The 22,872-nt window shown below is 37.7% G+C and overlaps 1 pseudogene; it reads left to right on the top strand.

The window, feature by feature from the left end:
- Positions 1 to 13,747: 13,747 nt before the first annotated feature.
- The window catches only part of LOC126690135 (metalloendoproteinase 1-like), a 29,830-nt pseudogene continuing 20,705 nt past the window's right edge, over positions 13,748 to 22,872 (top strand).

Here is a 22,872-nt window from a genome sequence, read left to right as displayed (position 1 = left end):
AAGGACGGAGAGACCCCGGTTGACCAGTAGTAGACTTTATTTTTTGTTAACTTTTATTTTCTTAGTGTGAAATTATTTTGGGAGAACAATGTGTCTTGTTATTTTCACCATTGCCCATTGTTTTTTGGGCATTATATGTAAATTTTTACACTTCATGGGCTTTTAACTACTGCTTATATTTATAAATTTTTTTCTATTTCCTATCTTTAAGACGTGTTTTTGTTCGTCTACCTTGGAATTAATATTTAGTATGTATTCGTCCCTTTGAGGACTTATTGAGACTTGGGTGTGCCTGGTCATTTTGGTACTATGCTGGGATGCACCCGTCCCCTTGAGGACCTGCAATTTGAATATTTTTGGGATGAACCGGTCCATTCGTGAACTTAGTGTCCATAAAACTTATCCATTTGTAGATTTAATACTCGTCCATTTAAGGACTTGGTAACTTTTGAGCATCTTTTGATATGAACCCGTTCACTATTGGACTTAATAGTTTCAAATCACCCTTTGGGATGAACCTGTCCACTTATGGACTTAATAATTTTTTGTAGTGTAGACAGTACACACATAACATATTTGAATAACTCCTCTTATTGTGATAAATATGCGCATATAAAAAATTGTTCTTGAAAAAATGAAAAACTACCCTTTGGGCTTAAAACTACTGTAGATAGTGAGAATTAACTAAAAAGAAATAAATTGGGAATGAGGAGTGTTGTTGGCCGCACCATCATCTATTGGTAGTATTTCTTCAGTTGTTTTGTGTTCCATGGGTGGTGCAACTTTTTCCCGTTTAGCATCTCCAAGTGGTAGGTGTCTTTCCTATGCCATGAAGCGATCCTGTAGGGTCCTTTCCAATTAAGTGCTAGCTTTCCCTAGGAAGGGTCTCTTGTGGCACCTGTCACATTTCTCAAGACAAGATCTCCAACTTGGAAATCTCTGTGTCTGACCCTAGAGTTATAGTGTTTGGCCATGAGATCCTGGTACCACGCTAACCTTTGTTCAGCCGTTGCTCTGATCTCATCTACCAAGTCAAGCTGTAGGCACATAGCTTCATCATTCCTGCTTTTGTCATTGTTCTCTACCTTATAGCTTGTGAGTTCGACTTCAGCTAGGATAACAGCCTCGCATCCGTACATTCGTCGAAACGGTGTCTCTCCTGTAGGTGTTATTGTCGTCGTCCTATATGCCCATAAGACACTTGGCAACTCTTCTAGCCATATACCTTTCGCCCCCTCGAGCTGAGTTATGATGATTTTGAGCAAGGATCGGTTCGTGACCTCAACTTGGCCATTGGCCTGAGGGTGAACGGGTAAGGAGTAGTGATTCTTGATCCCTAACTGTGTGCAAAAATCACTGAATGAGTCGTTGTCAAATTGCTTTTTGTTGTCTGAGATCAGCACTCTCATATATCGTACCTGTAGATAATGTTCCTCCATATGAAGTTTCGTACGTTCTTCTCCGTTATGGTGGTCAGGCCTTTGGCTTCAACCCATTTGGTGAAATAAACTACAAAAAAAATGTATTTTTAGTGACGAAAATTAGTGAGAAAATATTTTTCGTCTCTAAAAATACAGATTTAGCGACGAAAAATAATTTTCGCCGCTATTGTGATCTGAAAAATGAGCGCCAGCAGGGGGAACATTGGCGTGAACTTAATTAATCTATAGTGACGAAATATTTCGTCGCTAAAAGTTGAAATTTTTAGTGACGAAATATTTCGTCACTGTAGGTATTGATGTGCATAGTATTTGCGACGAAAATCATTTCGTCGCTATAAGGTAGAAGTAGCGACGGAAAATAATCGTCGCTAAAAATAAATCACAAGTTTTCATTTCATTGTTGTAGCGACGAAATCACAATTCTTCACTAAAAGTATGCTATAGCGACGAAATATGAATTTCGTCACTAAAAATCTTAACAAAGTTTGGGTTCTTTAGTGATGAAATGGACCTTCGTTGCTAAAAACGTAAAAACCATACCTTTTGCGAAGAAGAAATGGGCATTGGCGATGGAACTAGTTCGTTACTAAAGACGTGAATATAAACCCATTTTATTTCACTTCCCCCCGTTTATTTCTTCACTTCCCCCTTTTATTTCAGCTCCTAAAATTTTGAGCCCTCCCACCCCTAACATAGCCACCACTGTCGATACCTAAGCCACCACCGTCGATACCTGAGCCTCTCGCCGTCGAAAACTGAACCATTCGCTGTTGATTCTCCTTCGGCTTGACTTAGTGCCCACCGTCCCTTCGTCTTCCCTGAGTTCGAGCTCCGACCCTTCGCCTTTCCTTCACCGATTCAACTGACCCTTCGCCGATTCAACCGACCCTTTGCCTTCCCTTCGCCGGTTCGCCCGATCTCTCTTTCCCTCCCTTTCTTTGATCCAAACTGCCGCCTCACCTCAGCTTGCCAATCCAGCCGCCAATCCAACTCGCCGTCGCTGCCATTCCAGCTCACAGACAAACTCACGATGCCGCCATTCCACAGTAAGTCTCTCAAACTCTCACTCTCTCTACCTCACCTCTGTTCGGAATCGGTAAGTGTTTTTTTTTTTTTTTTCATTCCCTTTTTGCCTTCCCTTTCTCTTTGTTTTTTTCATTTTGGGTTTTAGGGCCCTTTGGCTCATGTTTGTTAAGAATGAGTATTTTTATTTTTGTTGAGAATGGTATAAATCAAATGAAAAGGCATGACTCAAATACTCTTATGTTTGTTTTGTTGTGGTGTGGCTCATTGTCTTGGCCCTCATGGGTCTGTGACTCAGAGTATAATTTGGGTAATTTTTATTATTTTATTTTTTGGGTAATTTCCTTTTTGTTTTTATTTTCTTTTTTTGGGTTTCTTTTTTCAGTTCCAAAAGGGGAGGGGTCCGGCCATTGACAACCCGGATTTCTACAATTGGAACCTAGCCAGATTTTCTTTTTTCAGTTGTAAAGGTAAGAGTGCTTCTTTTTTCTTTGACAATCGGAACCTACAATGTGTCGCTTTTTGTTGTGGGTGTTCTTATACCTTTTGGGGCTTTCAGCTTAATTTTGGGTTTATTCATTGTTAGACCATAGCAAAAGAAGAAAATAATATGAAGTGCCTTCACATAAGAAGGAGATTATTTTAGTTTATGAAGATCTTTGACCGAATGTCTTATCAGAGAATCTCTTGAGAGTATTTGTCTCATCGGAAAGGTAATTTCATACCTATGCTCATATTTGATTCTTTTTGTTATGCTTTGTTATGGGGCGGATGAAGAGTTTTCAAATTCAAAACCACCAAAAGAGTTTTAATATCTTCATTATATTCCTCTCTGCTCACAGTAGTGCAACTCATTTAGGCTATTCTCAAAACAAGAAAAAGCCCCACCAAAAAGGCTTCAAATTTATCTTGTTACATAAACATCATGCAATAGTGTAAGCACTACCTTTTTTTACTTGTTAAAGATAACTTTCCCCTCATCACTTTTCTGATTGTAGTTAGCACTACCTGTATTACATGTGTAAGCTATGAGTTTGTGTAGTAATTTATGAGAGGATCATTTTCAAGACTGAAGTACTTATAAATTTAACTTTTCTTTTGTAGGCTAAATACATATTGTTTGCAATAACTTTGGATTTTTTCTGAAAGTTGTAAGCTTAGTTTGAGCAAAGTAAGTAAATTTTAGTTAAAAACCTTATAAAACTCTATACTTGTAGTGTTGGAAATTGGATTTGTGGTGGCATGTTGTGTTGGAGCAAGCGGGTGGCTTGCATGGTGTTATAAGGTGGTTTAAATACATATTGGGAGTGTTTTTCAATTCTTGCAAATGTGAATGAGCATTGTTGATTAGATGTGAAGAATAGTATTTTATTTGATTTAAATACTTGTAAAACTCTATACTTGTGATGTTGGAAATTGGTTTTGTGATGGGTTGTTGTGTTGGAGCAAACGGGTGACTTGCATGGTGTTATAAGGTGGTTTAAATACATATTGGGAGTGTTTTTCAATTCTTGCAAATGTGAATGAGCATTATTGATTAGATGTGATGAATAGTATTTTATTTGATTTAAATACTTGTAAAACTCTATACTTGTGATGTTGGAAATTGGTTTTGTGGTGAGTTGTTGTGTTGGAGCAAGCGTGTGGCTTGCATGATGTTATAAGGTGGTTTAAATACTTATTGGGAGTATTTTTCAATTCTTGCAAATGTGAATGAATATTGTTGATTAGATGTGATGAATAGTATTTTATTTGATTTAAATACTTGTAAAACTCTATACTTGTGATGTTGGAAATTGGTTTTGTGATGGGTTGTTGTGTTGGAGCAAACGGGTGACTTGCATGGTGTTATAAGGTGGTTTAAATACATATTGGGAGTGTTTTTCAATTCTTGCAAATGTGAATGAGCATTATTGATTAGATGTGATGAATAGTATTTTATTTGATTTAAATACTTGTAAAACTCTATACTTGTGATGTTGGAAATTGGTTTTGTGGTGAGTTGTTGTGTTGGAGCAAGCGTGTGGCTTGCATGATGTTATAAGGTGGTTTAAATACTTATTGGGAGTATTTTTCAATTCTTGCAAATGTGAATGAATATTGTTGATTAGATGTGATGAATAGTATTTTATTTGATTTATATACTTGTAAAACTCTATACTTGTGATGTTGGAAATTGGTTTTGTGGTGGGTTGTTGTGTTGAAGCAAGTGGGTGGCTTGCATGGTGTTATAAAGTGGTTTAAATTCATGTTGGGAGTGTTTTTAATTTCTTGCAAATGTGAATGGACTTTGTTGATTAGATGTGATGAATAGTACTTTAATTGATTTCAATACTTGTAAACACTCTATACTTGTGATGTTTGTGATTAGTTTTGTGGTGGGTTGTTGTGTTGGTACAAGCAGGTGGTTTGCATGGTGTTATAAGGTGGTTTAAATTCATATTAGGAGTGTTTTTAGTTTCTTGAAAATGTGAATGGACCTTGTTGATTAGATGTGATGAATAGTACTTTAATTGATTTCAATACTTGTAAACACTCTATACCTGTAATATTTGTGATTGGTTTTGTGGTGGGTTGTTGTGTTGGTGCAAGTGGGTGGCTTGCATGGTGTTATAAGGTGGTTTAAATTCATATTAGGAGTGCTTTTAGTTTCTTGAAAATGTGAATGGACCTTGTTGATTAGATGTGATGAACAGTACTTTAATTGATTTCAATACTTGTAAACACTCTATACTTGTGATGTTTGTGATTGATTCTGTGGTGGGTTGTTGTGTTGGAGAAAGCAGGTGGCTTGCACGGTGTTATAAGGTGGTTTAAATTCATATTGGGAGTGTTTGAGTTTGCAATGTATATTTGTTTAAGTATTAATATAGATTTGTGCATTCATGAATGGGATAGAATTTTATCTAAGTAGCTTATAGACTTAGATGTTAGAATACATTATGCATGAGTTGTCCTTATTTTACTAAAGTAGCATTCACCTTGCAATTGTAGTCAAACATGGATAAAAGTTGGATGACAATGGGTAAGACACCTAATGACAAATTAAGTCATCCATACATTGAATGGGTTAATGCATTTATTAATTTTGTAAGAACGGTTATGGACTTGAGTGTAATATTCTGTGCCCATGTATTCACTGTGTGAATTGCTATCGACAATCTCCTTATAATGTGCATATCCATTTGCTTCATCGTGGGATTATGAAATCTTACATTAATTGGTATAATTATGGAAAACCTCGTATAATGAAATGTCAGATGGTGATCATATAGATGGTATCGATGCCTTAGTAGGTGACCGAATTAGAGGGGAATCAAGAAATGCAACCGAAGATGAGGAAGTGAGTAATTTTGACAAATTTGAGGAAGATGCAAAGCATGAGTTGTATCCGGGTTACACTGATTATAGTATCTTGAAGTTTGTTATTGAGCTGTTGAGTAATAAAGGACTTGATATGATGCTAGAATTACTGGCAAAGGTTTTACCAAAAAGTAACTTGGTTCCAAGGTCAACTTATGAAGGAAAGAAGATATTACGTGACTTGGGCATGTCATATGAGCATATAGATGCATGCAAAAATGATTGTGCACTATTTTGGAAAGAAAATGAAAACCTTAATAAATGTCCGCTGTGTGAGGCGCCTAGGTACAAGGATACACCTGCCCAAGGTAAGAAGATTCCTTATAAGGTATTGCATTACTTCCTGTTGACATCGAGATTAAGGAAATTATACATGTCAAGCCAAGGAGCTAAAGACATGAAATGGTATATAGATAAACATGTGGATGATGGGATAATGAGGCATCCGGCTGATAGTGAGGAGTGGAAGGAGTTTGATTTGCAACATCTTGATTTTGCCCTCAAACCTCACAATGTAAGGCTGGGGTTGGCTACAGATGGATTTAACCCTTTTGAGAATATGAACAACAACTATAGTATAAGGCCTGTCATACTTATCCCCCTATAACCTACCGCATTGGTTGGTTATGAAGGAGCCATATTTTATGTTGTCCTTGATTATTCATAGTCCCTATCAACTGGGAAATGAGATTGTTATTTATGATGCTTATAGTAAAGAGCATTTTTAGATGCGTGCAACTTTGTTGTGGATAATACATGACTATCCTGGATTTGGTAACGTGTCTAGGTGGAGGACAAAGGGTTATCATTGTTGTTACACTTGCAACGATGAGCCATATTCAGAAGCTTTGGAAAGTAAAATTGGTTTCATTAACCATTAAGCTTATTTGCCTATGGAACATCATTGGAGACATAATCAGCTGCATAATGGTTTATCGGAGAAACAGAAGAGATCTTTAGAGTTAAAAGTGGGAAAGATACAAGAGCAACTAGATAGAATGCCAAATATAATTTTAGGAAAGCATCCAAGTAACAAGAAGAGACAACTCATTGGGGAGCCAAATTGATCAAAGGTAAGTATTTTGTACAAGCTTCCATACTGGAAAAATAAGAAACTTAAGCACAACATTGATGTCATGCATGTGGAGAAGAACATTAGTGAGAGTACTTACGGTACTTTGTTGGGCATTGAGGGGGAAAAACAAGGACACTGACAAGGCACGGATAGACTTGCAAAATATGAACTTTAGGCACATATTGCATTTGAAACAACATCCTGATGGATCATATGACAAGCCTCGGGCTTTCTTTTCATTAAGCCCAAATGAAAACATGATCATAATAATGAGTATTGAGGTGTCATTTAATCTTGCCTTTCCTGTGTTGAAATCCTGGCTCTGCCATAGAGTTGGGGTGACCTCTTTGTGCACAAATTTGTCACAACTCACCCATGGTTGATCCAAAAAGTAGATAATTTCATAAACTAGGAGCAATTATCTACATCTTAAAAGAAAAAAAAATGGCATCTCAAGATCATGTCTTTATTTATAGATATTTCTTGTACAAGAACAATAAAATACCTACTTTGAATATATATTTCCCATGTGAACCATCCTACTTCTTGACTAAATAACCTTACCAAAATACACAAAGTTGATACCTTTATAAAGATTGTTGTACAAGCTTTCCAACCATACCAAAAAATGCCTAAAACAGAGTTTGGTAAGGCCTTCAATCCAGTACGCGAAGTTATTTCCTCAAAACTGTAAAAAATGGACAAAAATCAAATTGGGATAGTGGAAAAATTGAAACCAAGCGCATGCACACACATACCCTACGCAGGGGTCCTATTTCTTGGGTAAGTGTGAGAAAGTTTGTTACTTAATAGCTATAAAAATTTAAAAACAATTCCACTCCCACTAAAAAATGCAAGCAAAAAACCCATAAAATTACCCAAACTATTCCCAAATTTCTTTAGAAAATTCATAAAGAAATGTCCTATAATCAAAATCAAGATATGCAAGGGTATCTTTGTAGAGAGGGAAAATTCTTGACCTATTACAAGCAGACACATCATACTACCAAGTCCACAAAGTAAGGTCAATTACAAAGCGTCATGTACTACAACTAGGTTCTACCATCACCATTCAGGAACCAACAGAAATTTTCCAAGTCTCATGAAAGAAAAACATAAAACGGCATGCAAAATGCCAATTACACATCGGCACATGTAAGCAATAATGTAAGCAGTCTTGCGTGTGTAAGTAATGACATAGACAGTCTAGTCAAGTGCTAACATGTGTCACCTTGAAAATCAAAACATTTCAGCCAATCAAATTTTGCCACGTGTCTTGGAAAAAAAGTCTTAAAATTCCTCTAATCAGACTGTGACACATGTCACTAATCAGACTTTGCCACGTGTCGCTTACCCACCCCCAAACTCCTATAAATAGAAGCCTTCCTAAGGAATTTCTACACACCAAGACATCCAGAGCATAAGCAGCATCAAAGAAGATTCAGAAGCACTTAGAAGTATAGAAGCTCTAAAGGAATCAAGCCTCAAAGCCCTCAAGAACTTCAAGAACTTCAACCTTAAAATTGAAGAACATTCGAAGTAAAACCATCCAAACTACCTTCCTAGATCTTAAAGTTTGCTGGAATCAAGCCCAAAAGCCTCCAGAAACTTTAAGAAACTAGAAATCAGTGAATCTCTATGGATTCAAGCCATAAAAGCTCCAAAGAACTTTCACCATAAACTTTCAAAGACAAAGAACACATGAAGAACACACAAAGAACACGAAGAATAAAGAATTTCTAACAAGCTTTTAGCCAGAAATTCATTGTAATTCTATTTCAAGAGTCTTCGATCTATTCTTCAGCCAAATTGAAAGATATTTGGTGTTCAAGTCAAAATCACATTACCACAATTCCAATCAACAAGTCTTGCAAGGAGATCGAATTAGAGGATCACTCTTTTATAATCATAGAGAATTATACCACATATTCATCAATACAAATTTGCATTTGTAAAACTATTTTACTTGTTTGATTTATTTCAAACTTAAAATTTAGTTATCCACAATCTTTATTTTCAATGTTTTTGTACTCCTAGTTGTAAAGTTGTGATTTACAACTATTTTGTGTTGGCTTCAATCTGTGCCAAATTTGATTGTAATTATATTCAATCTTATGTACCCTGTATTTTATGTGGGATTTATTTGTAAGGGTTGTGTGTGAGAGAGAGAGAGTGTGAAGACTCAAGGCAAAGTGCAGACCAAAGAAGATTTTGCGGGTAGCTCACAAGAAGCCTTCCTGTGAAGTGAAGCATGTGATTAACATATGACTGGAATGCGAAGAGTCATGACAGATGGTGACAACTGGTTTTCGCGAGTGTCTCGTGGGTAAGGCCTTCCCACGAGATACCTGCGAAACATTATATTTTGCCAATTTGTCATATTTGATATACCTTGTCCCTAACCACAATATATATTCCTACATTATCCACAGATGTTGAGGAGTGCTTTTTAGAGCGAAAACCCTAGCCACAACCCTTGAGAGTGAAAGATTGTTATACCCAAAATTCTCTACACAATCCATTGTGGTTTTCCTCAACGCCTACCTCTCCATTTCCATATCCTTGAAAGGTTGATAGCCCAAACACTTACCACATCCATTCTGAGTGTCAAGTGAGGTTTTGGTGCTGCTAGGAAGCATTGGAAGAAGCCAAGCTTTGGCGGATGCAATCGGGCGTATTGTGGGATCTGGAGAGTTAGACAAGACACGGTTCTGAGAAACCTTGTTGGAGTAGGAGCTTGGACGGCTTAGGTGCATTGGGTAGATTAGGCTTTAAAGGTCTCTTGCTATTCATGTATCCCAATTGATTGTCTAGTGGATCGATTTACCGCTTGGAGGGCGGAGGAGAGGTTTTACGTTGAGTACTTCGGTTTCCTCTTCGATAACACATCAGCGTGTTATCTTGTATTTGCATTCTTCTTCCCTACTCTTTTAGCTTTCATTTTACTACTGTGATTTGATGAATATGGCTTAGAGTAGTTTCATTGTTTGTTCGCTCGCATTTACTCTATTCCGCATTTAGTTTAAGTAAGAGTAAAATTAACCGAGCCGTAATCTTTAATTTGGGGGTCTAAACAGCTGTTGTGTTTTAACACAAATCCGAGCTTTCACTAGTTAATTAAATAAATGCATGTTTGTGTGATTAATGTATTGAGCATGTTTCAGATATTTATGAATGAGCATTGCCATGCATGATTGGGCTAGAATTTAATTGCAAACTTATGATTAGTTTGTTAATTCTAATATTTAGATGAACATGTTCATTTTCTCAACCAAAAAAAAAAAAAAAAATGAACATGTTCATGCATATTAATGTAGGTGCCATTTGATGTTTTATTTTACATAATATTTAGATTATGTGTCTAACCCATTTTATTTGAACGCACAAAAGCGCATGTCAACATTGTATTTTGTCTACCTTTGATTTACATCTCGGGCCCTAGAAATTCTCAAAAAATATGTTTCTATCCATGGAACGTGGGAATGTCAAGAATAAATAAATTTATCCCATTCAAACGTTGGATCACTTAAATTTCCAATGTACGAGTTGAAATGACTAAAATGCTCCTAGTTGACCAAACTTTGATTGGTTTGGCCAGTGGCCTGATAAGTGCAATGTTTCACCAAAATACTAGTTTTCTACCTTTTTGTTAGGACATATGTGAATCATGTTAGGAACATATGTCAACATTTTATGTAATTGACTAATCCTTTGACAAAACGAACTTTACTTGTAATTGGGTAGATCTAGGATGTGTTTAATACTTCAAGAAACAAGGTTTCAAGTTCAAGTGTTAAAGCCATGCAAGTTTGTCCAAGAATCAAGTGAGAAAGTACTGGATTTTAAAACTCGACAGCTAGCATCTATCGAGGTTTAAAAGCTGTTTCAGCTCGTGGCTCGATAGCTAGCTCAATAGATGGCTATCTATCAAGATTTATGAAGTTTAGTTTTTCAGAGCTGATTTTCATCCAATCCGTGAATGTATGTTTGTGCTTTCTTTTCTCATAACCCTAAACATATATAAGGATTATTTTAAGGTCCGTAAAAGGTGATGATGTTACACAAGAGCACAATTCAACAAGTGTGAAGAAAAGTGTGACCAGAAACCTTGTTTGCCCTAGTTCTTCTTTCTCTTGAAGAAGTTGTTGTGTTTGTACACCATAGGGTTTTATGACCAAACAACTTCATGATCTTCATCGTGTGATGAATAGAAGAACTTTGCACCAACATCATTCTCAAATTAGTGATCAAGTCGCGTACTAGGATCTGCACATCTATTGGTTAGTCACGTACTACGAGCCATGCATTGAAAAGGAGAGATTGTCACTACAGAACAAGTCCAATTGGGTATTGGGGTAAGTGTTCAACTGTAGGTTGGTATAAGGTACTGGGATTCCTTTACTTGTAATCGCTTGTTTTGATAATAGTGGATTTTTAGGAGTGGTGACCTTAAAATCACCCGGTAGGGTTTTTGCTATGTAGGTCTTCCCCATTTGTAAACAAATCATTGTGTCAATTTATTTTCCGCTGCATACTTTAGCTAATTGGTGATTTGTTTGTGCTACCACGCATATTGCATGTTAATTTGATTAATTAATAAACTTGGTTAATTAATCAATTAATTCATCACAAGGGGTCAATACATTCTTGGCCTATCAAGTGGCATCAAAGCTGGCACACTCTGATTAGGGTTAATCTTTGCTGTGTGATCCATTGACCCTCTGTTGTCATAGCTGTAACCGGCTTGAAGAGATCTTTGTTTTCAAATACATCTTGTTTTTCTAACGTCTACTTGTTTGAGTGTATTAGAAAATTCAAGTCTAAAAGTTATTTGAATTCCATTATGATGACTATCGTAAAAGATCTCAGCTTGACAAAGAAGAAACTAGACAGTCTCAGAATGAAAATGTGCAAAGGAGTTCGTTTGAGAAGAGTGAAAGTTAAAGGTTTAGTTCATAAAAGGCATATGAGAGAAAACACCATTCCTACTGATCTGTCATCTAAGCATGAAGTGTGCTTCATGATGAAGTCCTCATTTAAAGTTATGGACACGTGCTTGTGATACCTTGACAGCGACTGCTCAAGACACATGACTGGAGACCGATCTCTCTTCAAGGTTTTTGAGTATAAAATGGGTGGTAATGTCACTTTTGGTGATGGGAGTAAATCACAGATTAAAGGAAAGGGAATCATCTCTCTACTTGGACTGCCAGACATTGCAAATGTTCTATATGTAGAAGGTCTGAGAGTGAACTTGTTGAGCATAAGTCAAATATGTGATCAAGACTTCATGGTACTATTCTTAAAGGGAAAATGCCTTGTCGTGGATGAGTTTGAAAATAAGCTTATAAGTGGTGTTCGCACTTTAGACAATTGTTATGGCTTGGTTCCTAATGTTGATATTGTGTGCAATAGCATTTGTCTACCAAATGAAGATCTATGGCACCAAAGGATGAGACATGCTAGTTACAAATATCTTTCAATTTTATCTAAGCACGAGTCAGTGTTGGGGGTACCAAAACTCAGTAGAGTGAACAATGTGGTGTGTGGACTATGTCAGCTTGGGAAATAGACAAAAGCTAAAAATTCGGGCACTCAGACATCTGCTACATCCAGACCATTGGAGCTACTATATCTGGATCTTATGGGTCCAACCAGAACCAAGTCTTTTGGTGGAAAGACATACATCATGGTTATGGTAGACGATTTCACTAGATACACTTGGGTCATCCTCCTACGATCCAAGTCTGATGCTCCTGAGCACAATGAAGCTTTGTGCACAAGATTGCAGAATGAAAAAAGCCTGAAGATTGATCAAATTCAAAGTGATCATGGTAAAGAATTTGAGAACTCATATATGGAGTCTTTTTGTACAAGATCAGGTATATCTCAAGAATTCTCTACTCCTATTACTCCTCAACAGAATTGTGTATTGGAAAGGAAGAACAGGGTTATTCAAGAGATGGCAAGAGCAATGCTGCACAACAAGGATGTGGCTAGAAACTTGTGGGGAGAAGCCGTCAACACTACTTGTCATATGGTTAATAGGGTGTATTTTAGACCCGGTACCAAGAAGACTCCATATGAGTTATGGAAGGGAAGGAAGTCAAATGTGAAGTATTTCAGAATCTTTGGAAGTACTTGTTTCATTCTCAAGGATAGAGAGAATGTGGGAAAATTTGACTCCCAAAGTGATGAAGGAATATTTCTGGGATACTCCTCTACAAGCAAGGCTTATCAGGTATACAACAAAAGAACCATGAAGGTAATGGAAACAATAAATGTTGTTATTGATGAATCTTTAGATTCTAGTTCTGAGAAATTTAGTGAGGAAATCCCCAAAGAGATTCTTCCTCTCGAGCCCAGGGAAGTTCTAGAAATTGTTGAACAAGAGCCCGCATCTTCTAGTACTCCAAATACTCCAAGTGTTGTAGAAGATTCAGCGGACTTATCTACCTCACCTGATTTTGAAACCCATGAAAAGAAAGGACCTTCCTCCAGGATCAAATTGAATCATCCTTTTGAAGTTATTGTGGGAAACATGAATGAACTTACACTAAGAAAGCGTACAGTTGATAAATGTGTTGCTAACTTTGTGTCTTATTCTTGTTACTTATCGCAGGTTGAACCCACTAAAGTTGAGGAAGCTCTTCAGGATGAAAGCTGGGTTGAAGCTATACATGATGAACTGCTTCAGTTTCAGAAGAATGATGTCTGGACCTTGGTACCTAGACCGGAGGGTGAGCACATCATCGGCACAAAGTGAATATTCCACAATAAAACTGATGAGGAGGGTAATGTGATCCACAACAAGGCTTGTCTTGTAGCTCAAGGATACTCACAAATGGAAGGAGAAGACTATGATAAGACATTTGCTCTGGTAGCCCGTATGGAGTCCATCAGAATTCTCCTAGCTCTGGCATGTTACTTAAGGTTCAAGCTCTGTCAAACGGATGTGAAGACTGCATTCTTGAATGGGCTACTTAAAAAAGATGTCTATATGGCTCAACCAAAAGGATTCATTGATCCACACTTTCCGGATCATGTGTTGTACCTCAAGAAGGCATTTTATAGGTTAAAGCAAGGTCCTAGAGCTTGTTATGATCGACTCACACAATACTTGGTGTGACATGGGTTCACCAGAGGAAAAATTGATCAAACTCTCTTCATAAAGAGGGAAGACGGCGAGTTGATGGTTGCTTAAGTCTATGTTGATGCTATCATCTTTGGGTCAACTAAGGATGAACTTGCTCATAGCTTCTCAAAACTCATGCAGGCCGAGTTTGAGATGAGCATGATTGGAGAGCTAACTCAATTCCTTGGATTGCCGATTCGTCAACAAGATTCAGGTATATTCCTATCTCAATCTAAATATGCTAAAAATCTTGTGAAGAAGTTTGGTTTGGAATTTGCTAGTTCTGTTAGAACCACTATGAGCCCAAATGTCAAACTCACCATTGACTTTTTAAGTAAAAGTGTAGATTCATCTCTTTATAGAAGCATGATAGGTAGCTTTCTTTACCTTATTGCTAGTAGACTTGACATTAGTTACAGTGTAGGAGTGTGTGCTAGATATCAGGCTAATCCCAAAGAGTCTCATATGATTGCTTTGAAAAGAATCATAAAGTATGTCAAAACCATTGTTGACTTTGGTGTGTGGTACAGCAAGGACACAAATGATGTCTTAGCTTATGATAGAAAGAGTACATCGGGGGGTTGTTTCTATATGGGTAATAATCTTGTCTCTTGGATGAGCAAAAAGCAGAATTCCATCTCATTATCCACTACTGAAGCTGAGTACATCGTTGCTGGTAGTTGTTGCACCCAACTTTTATGAATGCAAAAACTCCTCCATGATTACAGTATCTGTCAAGAGCATCTTACTATCTACTGTGACAATACCAGTGCCATCAATATCTCTAAGAATTCGGTTTAACATTCTCGAACTAAATACATAGTGATCTGACATCACTTCATTAGGGAGCTTATTGAAGATGGTACTCTTACTCTTGAATTTATTCACACTGATGATCAGAAAGCCGATTTGTTTACCAAACCTCTTGACAGCAAACGGTTTGAATTCCTTTGCCAAAACATTGGTGTCATCTCCATGGATTGATCTCTCATTCTCCTCCTTCTTTCTCATGCATTTGCATCTAGTTTTATGCATTGCTTTGTTTAACTTGTTTTTGTTTGTTTTCTTTTCAATTTTGGTTTATTTTGTTTTTCATATAAAAATTTTAAAAAAATGAAAAATCAGAAAAATACAAAAACAGTGTGTGTTTGTGTACATTGGTACTTGTGTACCTTGGATGGCCATTGAAACAAAGTTTTCTAAACTTTGTATCCTTTGTAGCTTAGATGAGCATCTCTATGCATAACTAAGCAAGTGAGCTTAGCGGCTTGTGTTTGTGATGAGTAAGATTAAGTAATCTCTTATACTTAACACTCATATCACTCTTTTTGACGGGAAGGACTATAAAATCCTAAGAGAAAGGCATAAATAACCATCTCACCACTATTGTCCGCCAATCATGAATTGACATTTGTATGCTTCAGCACAGCAAAAGTGCAATGTCAAATGCTTAACATCTTTGGGTATTTCTTTTTCTCTCCTATATGCCCATGAATGATTTGCTTAAAAAGAAAAATATGCAAATAAAAATAAAAGCAAAAAGATCAAAATGCTTTATATATGATTGCAAGCGTGTATTCTAGGAGATGTGGGAGTTATAGGATGTATCTCAAAGGTGATAGTCCCCATCAAACAATTATGATTGTTTGTGAGTTATTTTCTCATATCTCAAATCGTCATAACATGTAGACACTTATGCAATCTTGCAATATTTTTTCACACACTACATGCAATATTCTTTACTACTTTTGTGTGTGTGTGTTTTGGGAGCTATGTGCTTAACATTTTTCTTGTTGAGAGATGATTTTGAGAGCTTAAATTTTTGCTTAGATCTTTGTTTGAGTAGCATGTTTGATTGCATTCATATCTGTGTTTTTCTCTTCTTTGAAAAATTACTTTTGAGCAATCTTGATAGCTATCTCGATACCTCTCGATAGCTATCCTACCTATCGAGCTCTTCAACTTTTTTTTATCGCATTCTCGATAGCTCTTGATAGCTACTTCGATCCATCGAGAAACTTTCTGGATGCTCGATAGCTGTCTCGATCCATCGAGCTTCTTTGTTGAGAAAACCTCTCGTTAGATCCTCGATAGTTGGTTCGACAGCTATAAAGCACGTTTTTAAACATTGATAGCTCTCGGTAGCTCTCGATTGATCGAGGTTTATGAACTTCCTATAAATACGCGCCTTGTGATTTTAGACTCAATTCTTTCGATCTCTCTCAATAGTTTCTCTCTTCTCTCACTCTCAAACACCCAAAACTTAAGCATTTCTTCTTCCTCACTTCTTTTTCGGTCTTAAGATCTTTGTTCTTCATCTGGTAAGATTCTTTCTTCCTCTTTATCATGCATTTCATATCTTTTGACCTAACTTTTGGGATTTTTGATAAACTTTGGGGTTTTTCAAATTAATGAACTTTTTGTGCAATTCTTGGGTTGGGTGTTGCTTCATTGAGTTTTAAACTTCATGCATTGCATCACATGTGCATTATAACAATGTTTCATGTATTTTAGATGTGTTTTTACTTTGTTGCTATGTTGTGTGCTGGTTGGTTTGGATTGGGATGAGCCCACGATGCACTTATATTTGCATGTCACATGTTCATGCATTTTCATGCATACATACCTTCAATTATTTATATTTTGATATATTGTCTTGTTGGTGCTTTTTTGATTGTCTCTCTCTTTCCCTCTATCTCTCTTTCTTGCATTAGTTGCTTCATGGCACCTAAACGCAAATCTACTCCGTCCTAGAACCCTCTACATTCTGGGGCATCTTCTTCCTCTGATCCTACACCTTCTTCTGTTCGGTTTCGTGATGAGAAAGCCCATAAGGACTTCTCGGAGAACTTCTCTCGACGAGGCATTCATTTGGAATGCCAAGTTATTTTGTTTGATTTCTCTGACACTGCACTTCCCACTGTCATCTACAGTAGGGGTTGGAAGTCGCTTTGTGGCACCCCGGTCACTTGTCCCTCCGTGATTATTCAAGAGTTCTACTCCAACATGCATGGATTTGATTCTTCAGTACCTCAGTTTTCTACTCGCATTCGAGGTATGCACATTGTGGTCACTCCGATATTGTATCTGAGGTACTTTATGTCTCGAGGGTAGTGCATCCTGACTACCCTGGTTATGATCGTTTGAGGACCGTGTCCAAAGACGAGCTTATGTCTTTGTTTTGTGAGACTCCTTCTGTTTGGGGTGATCGTCAGAACACCCATTTCTCGACCTTTGCTAAAGGTCCGAGATTTTTGAACATGGTAATGACTTTTATCCTTCATCCTTTGTCACATTATAACACTATCACAGAGCCTCGTGCTCACTTTTTGTTATCCCTCATTGAGGATCTTTCTATTGACTTCCCTTCTCACTTTATCTTTTCCCTCATAGATGTCTATAGGGACAGGGCGACCCGTGATAAGCTCATCTTTCCTTCAGCTATCATGAGGATTCTTTGCCATTTTTCTATCTCCTATCCTCCGTCTAATCCTTTCTTCGTCATGGGTGCCATTGACGTTGCTACCATTCAACGGAGCACAGAACAGTTGAGACCGAGGCAGCCCCACACACAGACGATAGTTCCTCCCACTTCTTCAACTCTATCCACCTCTGCTCCCTCTTCTTCTGCGGGTGGTGTGAGTCTTAATGAGATCATGGCATAGCTTTAACGCATGGATGCTCGCCTTCACACTCTCAGTGATGAGTTGTGTTAAGTGAACACCCATGTCGGCCGTATTGCTCGATGGCAGGCTCGCCTTAGTGGCTTCATTGAGTCTCCTTCTCCTTCTCCAAAGGCTTCTAAGGACGAGGACGACGATGGTGACTCTGATGATGATGGTGATGAGGATGATAGTGCTAGCTCTCCTAGTGATGATGAGATGTCTACTTGATTTACTTACCCTTTGTCAGTCGTGACAAAAAAGGGGGAGTAGTTTTGAGACAAGAGTAGTCATACTCATAGGGGGAGGGTTAGTATAGGAGATTTTGTTTAGGGGGAGTGTTCATATTTTGAGGGATGTAGTGAGGATTTTATGTATCTTTTTCTTTTCTCTCTATTTTAGATACATTGTTCGTGTACCTTGGATCTTGTGATCATGTTGTGATAGCAAACCTTGTACTTGTTAATATATATACATTTAAGGTTGTTATTATAGTTCTTTTACCGATCTTTACATGTGTTGTTTTACCGATCTATTATTTATGTTTCACACTAAGATGTCGTGATGAGATTTGTTTAAAGTGTTTCAAAAATATAGGTTGTCAAAGTTTACTTGCCATAAACTCTCTTCTTGCAAAGATTTTCAAGAGTTTGCGTTAGGATAGATTTTATTGTATTCAACAAGTGAATATGAGTTGAGTGATTTATGACTTCTCTCATATGTTCATTTGTTTGTTGTGGTTTTGTCATGGATTGCCAAAGGGGGAGATTATTAGGACATATGTGAATCATGTTAGGAACATATGTCTACATTTTATGTAATTGGCTAATCCTTTGACAAAATGCACTTTACTTGTAATTGGGTAGATTTAGGATGTGTTTAATGCTTCAAGAAACAAGGTTTCAAGTTCAAGTGCTAAAGACATGCAAGTCTGTTCAAGAAACAAGTGAGAAAGTGCTGGATTTTAAAACTCGACAGCTAGCATCTATCGAAGTTTAAAAGTTTTTGTTAGGAAATTTAGACCCCGGTTGATAGAATTAACAAGTTTTAAACCCAAGTTGTTAATTAGATTTATTATGAATAAAACTTGTTAAAACAAACAAACATCAATATCATGTCAAAATCATGCAGCAGAAAAATAAATAAGACAAGATATGATGACCCAGGAAAACCAATGAAACAAACTAGTTTCACAGTAAAAAACCTAGAAGGAAACCTTCCCGAAAAGCAATTCACTATAGTAAAGTGAAGTTTCAGATCTAGTACAAAACCTTTGTCCCTAGACTCTACAATCCCCGTAGATGAACTCACAGCAGAAATCTTCTACCGCTTCAAAACCTCTGAACTCTTCAATATATGAATGCCACCCTTTTTGCATGGATCCCAGTACGTGACTAACCAATGATGCATGACTCCCAGTACGTGACTAACACACCAACTAGAAGAAGATGTTGGCTGCAAAGTTTTTCACTTCATCAACAATGAAGATCAAGAAGCACTTGATTACAAAACCCTAAGGCGCAAAGACGTAGTAGCTTCTTTTAGAGAGAATAAGGCATTGGTCACCTTTTGCATATGTTCTCCTTGTATTCTCTTATGTGACAGCCTCTGAAATAAGTCTTATATATGTCTAGGGTTGTGAGAAAAGAAACCCTACACATACATCTCAGCATAGGCCGAAAATCAGATCTGGAAATCTGAATTTAGTAATTCTCAATAATTCTCGATCGATCGAGGAGGTGTCGAGCAGGTGTCGAGGGGACAGAAATTTTTTCGATCGATCGACCTAGCTATTAAGAGATGTCGAGATTGCGATAAGAAGCAACTGAAGAGCTTGATAGATAAGCCAGGTGTCGAGAGGTGTCGAGCAGCTATTGAGCTTTAAAATTCAGCACTTTCTCACTGAATGTTCAAATAGTGTGTAAAACAACTTGAACGTTTAAACCCCCAATTCACAAATTACCAATTCAAGCTTATTATCAAACAATATATGTGCGGAAAATGAACGTAAGCTTATAACTGAATTGATAAACAATATAAACCAAATAAAATCACATCCATAGTAGAAATTAAATGGCAATGATTAAGGGAAGAGAGATGCAAACACAAGGACAACACAATGATATGTTATCGAAGAGGAAACCGAAGCCCTCGATGTAAAACCTCTCCGTTGTCCTCCAAGCGGTCAATAATCCATTAAAGAATGAAGTTGGGATACATGAACAGCAGAAGACCCTCCAAGCCTAATCTACCTAGTGTACCTAAGCCCTCTAAGCTCCTACTCCAATGAGGTTACGCCGAACCTATTTATTCTTTAACTTACTGGATTTCGCTATAACCCATAGCATCAACCAATATCAATTGGTCCCTTCCTAACTACTTCCCAAGCACCAAATAGCCTTCTCACAGATATGGGTATGGTGAGAAACGGTTTTGGCTAATGTACCTCTCGAGGATGTAACAATGGAGAGGGTGAGAGTTGCGGAATTCGGAGAATCAATATGTAAAGATTGTGGATGAGTCAATCTTGTTTTTCTCGAGGGTTTTTCTCTCAAAATTCTCTCTGGGAGCTCTCTATATTTCGTGGGTATAAGGAGTATTTATACTAGAGTGAGAAAGGAATGCGAAGAGTCAGTTTTTCCATAACAGAGTGGACTGGCGACTTGGCCTCGCGACTTGACTGAGTCGCGAGTCCAAGCCGCGAGCTAACTGAATGGCTAGTCTGGACTTTTTGTCCTATAGTGCTACAACTAGCATGACGGTTCAACTTCTCTGCATGCTTCACTTGTGTGCATCTTCTGGCGGCTTGCCAGTCGCGAGCCACCCGCGAGATCCAGTCGCGAGTCCCTGCTTCAGTGCACTTTCTTGAGCATTTCTTCACACTCTCTTACACACTACTCTTACATGATTCCCACCTAAATACAGGGTTTCTAAGTGCTGAATTACAAGAAAATTGGCATGAAATAAAGTCAACAAGATGGTTTGTAAGGTTGAATTTATTCAACCATCTAATTGGCTTTATTCCGTGCCAAATTTGCTTGTAATTCAGCATTTAGTAACCCTGTATTTAGGTGGGATTGTTGTAAGGGTAGTGAGTGAGATAGTGTGAAGTTTGCTCAAGAATGTGCAAGAAAACAGAGTGTCGCGGCTGGGACTCGCGACTGGACTCGCGGCTTCAACCCGCCAGAATCTGCACACGTGCCAAGCATGCTAGAAGCTGAACAGTCATGCTAGCTGGAGCACTACAGGACAAAACAGGACAACTGGCCATACGATTAACTCGCGACTGGAACTCGCGACTTAGTCAAGCCGCGAGGTCAAGCCGCGAGCCACCCCTGTTTTGGAAAAACCTGACGTTTCGCATTCCACTCCTCTTCAGTATAAATACCCTTTTAACCCACGATTGAAAGAGAGCTTCCAGAGAGAATTTTGAGAGAGAAACCCTAAAGAAAAACCAGATTGTTTCACCCATAATCTCTACCTTAGAGTCTCATCAAAATCCCTCACTCTCTTCCTCTCCATTGTCAAATCCTTGAGAGGCATTATACCAAACCTGGTTCTCACTATTATCATCTCTGTGAGACAGTCGTTTGGAGTTCTGGGAAGCAGTTAGGAAGGAGCCAATCTTCATTGGTTGATGCTACGGTGTAGTAGCGGAATCCGGAAAGCTAGAAAAGAAAAAGGTTCGGCGCAACCTCGTTGGAGTAAGAAGCTTGGAGGGCTTAGGTGCACTGGGTAGATTAGGCTTGGAGGGTCTATTGCTGTCCTTGTATCCCAACTGTATTTTCTAGTGGATTGATTACCGCTTGGAGGGCGGCGGAGAGGTTTTTCGCCGAGGTCTTCGGTTTCCTCTTCGATAACACATCGGGTGTTATCTTTGTGTTTGCATTTTCCTTCCTCTCTATCTCTGCCTTTACATTATCTGCTGTGGTTTATTTTGTTATGGCTTAGATAGTTGTTTAACCAATTTCATATTATAGCATATGTTAAGTTTCCGCACACTTGTTGTTTGACATATTGCTTGTGTTGGTTAAGTTGGTTTTTGGGGGTCTAAACGTTCAAAAGTGTTTTTGTACACGTTATTGAACTTTCAATTGGTATCAGAGCGGGTACACTTGTTGTGGTTTAAATACCTAAGTGTGATCCTTGACCCCTTGTGTTTATTTGCCATGGATTGTGCTTTGTATGACTCTTTGCATGATTTGGTTGGTGATGAATGTAACATGCCACGTGTTTGTGAAAATGCCTCTATGAGTGGTAATCCTCATAAGTGTGATGACATGTTATTTGAATCTATGGGTGTTGTTGACAAACTCTTCAAGAAAAATGCTAAGAAGTTTCAAAAGAATTTGAGCAAGTTATTTTGTGAAAAGGATGATTTGATTGCTAAGCTCAATGAATCCAACAAATTGGTTGAGAAATATAAAAAACTTGCTGAAATTTCTCTTGAAAAGCTGAAAGAGTTTGAATGTTTGAATATGGACTTGGATGCTAAACTTGTTTTGTCTAACAAACTTGTTGATGATCTTAAATGTGAAAATGAATCTCTTAAGATGCATGCCAAGTGTTTGATTGCTGAACCTATTGTTAAAAAGGATGATAATGTTTGTTGCAATCATGTTGTGGTACCTGATTTTGTACCTAGTGTGTGTTCTACTTTAAAGGACAAATCGGTGTACATTCCTCCACATAAAAGAAATCAAAAGGTGGAGAGAAAGGCTGTTAAGTCAAAGCCTTCGTTTAGGTCTCAACCTAAGGCTTTGGATGGATCTAAGTTTGTTCCAACTTGCCACCATTGTGGTGTGATTGGTCATATAAGACCTCAATGTCATAAGTTGAAGAGGGAACAAAACCATGTTGCTAGATCCATTCCCAAAAAGCCTAGTGGACCTAAACACATTATTTGTCACCATTGTGGTGCCTTTGGTCATCTAAGACCTCATTGCTCTAAGTTTGAAGCTCTTAAGAGAATCAAAAGAAAAGAGAAACTTGAGCTTTTTGGAAGTTGTGCTAAAAAGAGTAAACTGGATTTGAGTGAAAATAGCATGTTGTTAAAGAAAATGTTTAATGCTCTTAACTCCTTGACTATGTGCATCTCCGGTTCTCATTCTTCCAACCCTCGTCTCACTTCTCATGAGACACTCATTCCAAACAATTGTTCTGTTTGGATGA

The sequence above is a fragment of the Quercus robur genome, chromosome 6 (assembly GCF_932294415.1).
Source record: "Quercus robur chromosome 6, dhQueRobu3.1, whole genome shotgun sequence".
NCBI lineage: Eukaryota > Viridiplantae > Streptophyta > Magnoliopsida > Fagales > Fagaceae > Quercus > Quercus robur.
The sequence above is the reverse complement of the archived record's forward strand: the minus strand, read 5'-3'. Positions and strand labels throughout refer to the sequence as shown.